Here is a 6,029-nt window from a genome sequence, read left to right as displayed (position 1 = left end):
AATTTTCTTTTCTAAAAAATATGCTTAATTCCTGGTTTTCTTTGAGATTCACTTCATCACCCAGTATCAGAAAAGTTAGAACCAAGAGGAACCGTGCCAACGATGAGTCCACACCCCTCACTGGCTTGTTCTTCCAACCGAGCCACAAACCACATGGCCCAGGTCTGCCTTTCCTTAAAGAACATGACCAATTTGACAAGAATATTCAGGAGTCCATCAAATAAATAAATTAATACTATTAACTACTTAAAAATATCAGAAAAAGAAAAGAATATGGCACATATCCCCTAGGGTTTGGGTTATTGAAGTGCCCTGATAAGGAGGCAGAGAGAAGGTGAGCTCCAATGGAGAACTCAGAGGATGAAGCTTTGCTGTTTGTTACCTGTTCACCATGTCAGGCTAGCATTTCTTTTCTTTTCTTTCTTTATTTTTATTTTTTTAGTTGTCAATGGATCTTCATTTTATTTATTTATGTGTGGTGCTGAGAATCGAATCCAGTGCCTCCCGTGTGCTAGGCAAGTACTCTACCACTGAGCCACACAACCCCAGCCTTTGTTTTTTAAACAAAAAAATGTTCCTGGAAGAAAACCACTGCCCTAGAGGTCATTTCTAAGGAGTAAGATTCCTGGAAACTTTCCCCTCTTGTTTACATATTTCTGAATTTTTTTTTTCATCTTTGTAAGCTGGTATTAGTTTTGTAGCCAGAAGTAATCATACATTGAAATGACTTTTCAGATGAGAAATCCACTCTATGGGAGGGGTGATACTGAGGCCACATTGCTTCCCACTCTTTGTGTCTCTAGACCTTGCCATGGGTTCTTGCATATTGTAGCCCAGAGTTCCTGAAAAACCTTGCATTTGGCACGTATATATTTATTTTCTAAAAGGAGGAAAAATTTGAATAGTGACTAAACCATTAAAAGAAATCAGGTGTCCAAAAAAATCTGATAAGTCATTTTATTTTAGAACAGAAGATCTCTCTTCCACATCCAGGACTAGTTTCAAGGACCACCTTGATGATTTAAGTGTTGTGGGCTGACAACAGTGTGCCTCGGCAAGTCAGATCCTGAAGTTCTGATACTCAGCGCCACAGAATGTGACTGTACTGGAGACAGGGTCTTGAAAGAGGCAAACCATTAAGTTAATCTAATTTGGTAGCCACATCAGGGGAAGAGATTAGGATATAGAGATATGGCTGTTTGAAGACACAGGGAGATGGCATCTACAAACCAATGAGAGAGGCCTCAGAAGAAACCAACCTGCCAACAGGTGGAGATCTGCAACTCCAGCCTCTAAAGTTGTAAGAAAATATATTTTTTGTTGTTTAGGGCATCCGGTTTATGGCACTATGTTACTACAGTCCTTAGCAAACTAAATAAACCAAGTGTCTATTAAATGCATAGAATAGGCCTATTTTCAAATTTGTACACAAAGAGGTGGAAAAATAGAATCCAAAAGAAGAGTTGGGTGATACAAATGGTCCCAAGTAGGGATGGTTCACCTTACAATAGTTCAACTTTACAATGGTGCAAAAGCAAAAGTCATCCAGTAGAAACTGTACTTCAAAAAACTTTTCTCATTAAACTTTTGTTTTCTTGGGTCTCAGAATTCTGTGACAGATTTTTGGGCAAGTTGTTTCCATCAAAAAGTACTGATTTTAAAAACTAATAACTTAAAACTGCCATACACACACACACACAAAAAAAATGGTCCACAAAACATCCTCCTTTCCTTCTGAAGGTTTTCCGATGCAATGCTTTCATTAAGCAGTCTTCCACTATTAAACTTAAATGGCCGATCGAGACAAACAGTTCTGAGACGTTCTTCCACCACTGATTAAAACTAGGATGGCAGGGGTTAGGGTCATGCTTGTTTAGCCTTCTGAGCTTTCTGGGCAGACTTGGTGACCTTGCCAGCTCCAGCAGGCTTCTTGTCCACTGCTTTGATGACACCCACAGCAACTGTCTGCCTCATATTACGAACAGCAAAATGACCCAGAAGAGGATTCTGAGAAGTTCTCAACACACAAAGGATTTCCTGGAACCATATCAACCGTGGCAGCATTACCAGACTTCAAGAATTTAGGACCATCTTCCTGCTTCTTACCAGAATCAATCTTTTCTTTCAACTCAGCAAACTTGCAAGTAATGTGAGCTATGTGCCAATCCAATGCAGGGGCATAGCCAGCACTGATTTGGCCTGGATGGTTCAGGATAATCACCTGAGCAGTGAAACTGGCTGCTTCCATTGGTGGGTCGCTTTTGCGGTCACCAGCAACATCGCTGCGACGCACATCTGTGACAGACACGTTCTTGACATTGAAGCCCACATTATCTCCAGGAAGAGCTTCACTCAGAACTTCATGGCGCATTTCAACAGACTTTACTTCAGTTGTGACACTGACTGGAGCAAAGGTGACCACCATGCCAGGCTTGAGAACTCCAGTCTCCACTCGACCCACAGGGACAGTACCAATACCGCCAATTTTGTAGACATCCTGGAGGGGCAGACGCAAAGTCTTGTCAGTTGGACGAGTTGGTGGCAGGATGCAATCTAAAGCTTCAAGCTGTGTGGTTCCACTGGCACTGCCATCTTTACGGGTGACTTTCTGTCCCTTGAACCAAGGCATATTAGCACTTGGCTCCAACATGTTGTCACCATTCCAACCAGAAATTGGCACAAATGCTACTGTGCTAGGGTTGTAGCCAATATTCTTAATGTAAGTGCTGACTTCCTTAATAATTTCTTCGTATCTCTTCTGACTGTAGGGTGGAATCCATTTTGATAACACCAACTATTAGTTGTTTCACACCCAGTGTGTAAGCCAGAAGGGTGTGCTCATGGGTCTGCCCCTTCTTGGAGATCCCATCTTCAAATTCACCGACACCAGCAGCAACAATCAGGACAGCACAGTCAGCCTGAGATGTGCCTGTCACTATGTTTTTGATAAAGTCTCTGTGTCCTGGGGCATCAATGATAGTCCCATAATACTTGATGGTCTCAAATTTCCACAGGGAGATGATAGTGATTCCACGCTTACGCTCAGCTTTCAGTTTATCCAAGACCCAGGTGTACTTGAAGGAGCCCTTTCCCATCTCAGCAGCTTCCTTCTCAAAGTTTTCAATGGTTCTTTTGTCAATCCCACCACATGTAGATCAGATGGTTAGCAGTGGTAGTCTGGCCTGAATCTACGTGTCTGAGGACAACAGTGTCGATATGAGTCTTTTCCTTTCCCATTTTGGTTTTGATTTAGCGGTGGTTTTCACAGTACCTGGGTCCTGGAGGTAAACCCGTTACAAAAAAGCGAAACTGTGCTTCAATTTTATTTTTACCTTATTTTATTATTATTATTTTCAGTACAGGGGATGGAACCTAGGGCCCACCTGCATGCTAGCCTGGCGCAGTATCACTGAGCTCCATCTCCAGCCCACCCATACTTTAATCTTCTAGGAAACACAAGGACAGCTCTGACAGGATTCTGGATGCTGTCCTTGTTGGACCAGGTGGCTTGTCGCTCTCAAAACAACTGATTTTAGAAGAAATTATAGACTAATCCTTTCTAGATATTTAACAAATAATATTAACAGATATGAAAATAAATTGAGAGGTTATACTACCATGGAAAAATCACAGTTGATTATGAGTAAATCCCTGAACCTATGTCCATATTTGAAGAATTAGATTCCAGCCCTCTCTGCCTGCTGCCCTGGGACCACAGCTCCAGTCCCAAACTCATTGGTGAGGAAGGGAATGTGGTAAAGAATGAACTTGGGGGTGTGGGTGCAGGATGGACCCGTCTGTGGCTCCTACATGCAGTAGAGGTAGGTGGACGGCTGGAGGCCAGTGACTGCTCATTCACTCAGCAAGCACTGGCCAACTCTTTGCACCAAGCACTGAAGATATTGAGAGGAAAGGCACACCTGGTTCTCAAAGAGTTCACCGCCTATTTCCCAGTTAAGGTGAAGTCTGTAGGTAGGAGCATTGGTCTCACTTGGAAGCTGGCTAGAAATGTGAACTCTCTGGCCCCACACCTCAAAACCAAGAATCAAATTGGCATTTTAAAAAGAATTCCAAGTGATTCCTACACGTATTAAAGCCCCCACAGCACTGTTCTCGGACAGATGGGCAAAGCAGCACAGGAGTACAGTGGCTCTGATGTAATACCATACACGCATTCCTGAAAAAGTCACGGTTTACAAGTTTATCAGAGCCTATGAGAGAGATAGAGTCAGGGGCAAACCTCAGAAAATGTACCAAACTTCGAAACCAGAGCACCAACAGTCAATCACAACTCAAAGACAATCACAATCCGTGAACTAGGCCTGGTGGCACATACCTGTAACCCCAGCTACTTAGGAGGCTGAGGCAGGAGAATTGTGTGAGCCCAGGAGTTTGGACAACACAGAAAGAACTTATTTTTTTTTTAATCATAATTCCAATAAAAATAATAATTAAATCTACTGGTTTTTGCACTTAGCATCAATCAATTTTTTGATATCTTCCTCCTTTGAGACAGGAGTGAGCCATAGGTATTTTCATCAAAATTAAAAATATGATAGATGGGGTAGCTATTATGGTTTGGGTTTTTTTTTTTTTTTTTTTTGAAACCAGAGATTGAACCCAGGGATGCTTGACCAGTGGGCTATTTCCCCAAGCCTTTTTAAATTTTTTTCTTTTGAGACAGCGTCTCGCTAAGTTGCTTGGGGCCTTGCTTGCTAAGTTGCTGAGGCTGGCTTTGAACTTGCCATCCTCCTGCTTTGGCCTCCAGAACCTCTGAGATTACAGATGTGTGCCATTGTGCCCAGCTATGGTTTGGATCTTTCCTGCCCCTAAGAGCTCATGTACTGGGCAATGCAGGACTGTTCAGAGGTGAAATGATTCAAGCTGTAACCCCGTCAGTGGATTGATCCACTTGATGGATTAATCATTTGAAAGCACTACTTTCAGGTGTGGTTGGAGGAAGTAGGTCACTAGGGTCTGTCCTGGACTATATCTGTCCCTGGCTCCATGCACTGGCACGCTCTGGGTCTCTCTGTCTCTGCCCGTCTCTTTCCTCTGCTTCCCGGGTGCTCCTCCACCAGATCCTTCCTCCATTAAGTTCTGCCTCATCTCAGGCTGAGAGCAATGGAGTCCACTAACCATGGACTGAGCCTTCCAAAGGGCGGGGGGCGCCCAAAGAAAACTTTCCCCCTCTAAGATGTTCTCGCCAGACTTTTGGTCACAGCACAGAAGAACTGCCTAACACGGTAGCTTTTTAAAATTATTATTCATTGTTTTACTGCAGAAGGAAATGACTTCACAGCTGCACTGTTGCACTTTCGGTTTCCCCGGGTAGCTTAACTGGTGGAAAGGGCAGGAATTCTCAAAGCCATTAAACCAGGCAGAACTTGCACCCTCAATTTTAGCCTGTTCTTAAGGTCTGTATATAGCTAAGGCCCTTTCTGTAAAAATGGAAGAGCTCACTCTGATCACTGGCAAACATGAAGTTGCTGGGGAAACTCTTAAAATCAATGAGACTTCCACGTTACATGGATTTCATTCATGTCGTAGCAAAAGGGATTATAAGTGTTAAGCACTGAATTGTGTCCCCCTCTCCCCCAATTCATATTGAAAGTCTAACCCCACAGGTGATGGTATTTGGAGATGGAATCTTTGTGAGACAATTAGATTCAGAAGAGGTCACGAGCCTAGGATCCTCAGGGTAGTGGAATTTGTGCCTCTGTAAGCAGAGACACCAGAGCTTGCAGTCTCGGCCCCCCTACTCCCCTGACTCCCTTCTCTCTTTCTTTCTCTTTACCATATAAGGACACAGCAATAAGGCAACCATCTACCAGCCAGGGAGAAAACCCTCACTAGAACATGATCATGATCTTGAACTTCCAGCTCCAGAACTGTGTGAAAATAATTTTTTGTTCTTTAAGCCACGCAGTCTGTTGAGACCTAAGCTGGCTTCAGTGGTAACCATCGTAATAAGACATACACAGGGGCATAGTAAAGATAGCACATGATCTAGACCGGTCGGAGCTGGA

The 6,029-nt window shown here is 43.3% G+C and overlaps 1 pseudogene across 1 annotated transcript; it reads right to left on the bottom strand.

The window, feature by feature from the left end:
- Window positions 1-1,694: 1,694 nt before the first annotated feature.
- Window positions 1,695-3,237, bottom strand: LOC306653950 (elongation factor 1-alpha 1-like; annotated as a pseudogene). The gene has a single exon. The product of its transcript is annotated as an elongation factor 1-alpha 1-like (transcript).
- Window positions 3,238-6,029: the final 2,792 nt, after the last annotated feature.

The sequence above is a fragment of the Sciurus vulgaris genome, assembly GCF_902686455.1.
Source record: "Sciurus vulgaris genome assembly, chromosome: 2".
NCBI classification, from domain to species: Eukaryota; Metazoa; Chordata; class Mammalia; order Rodentia; family Sciuridae; genus Sciurus; species Sciurus vulgaris.
Note: the sequence above shows the minus strand (reverse complement) of the source record. Positions and strands in the feature narration are given on the sequence as shown.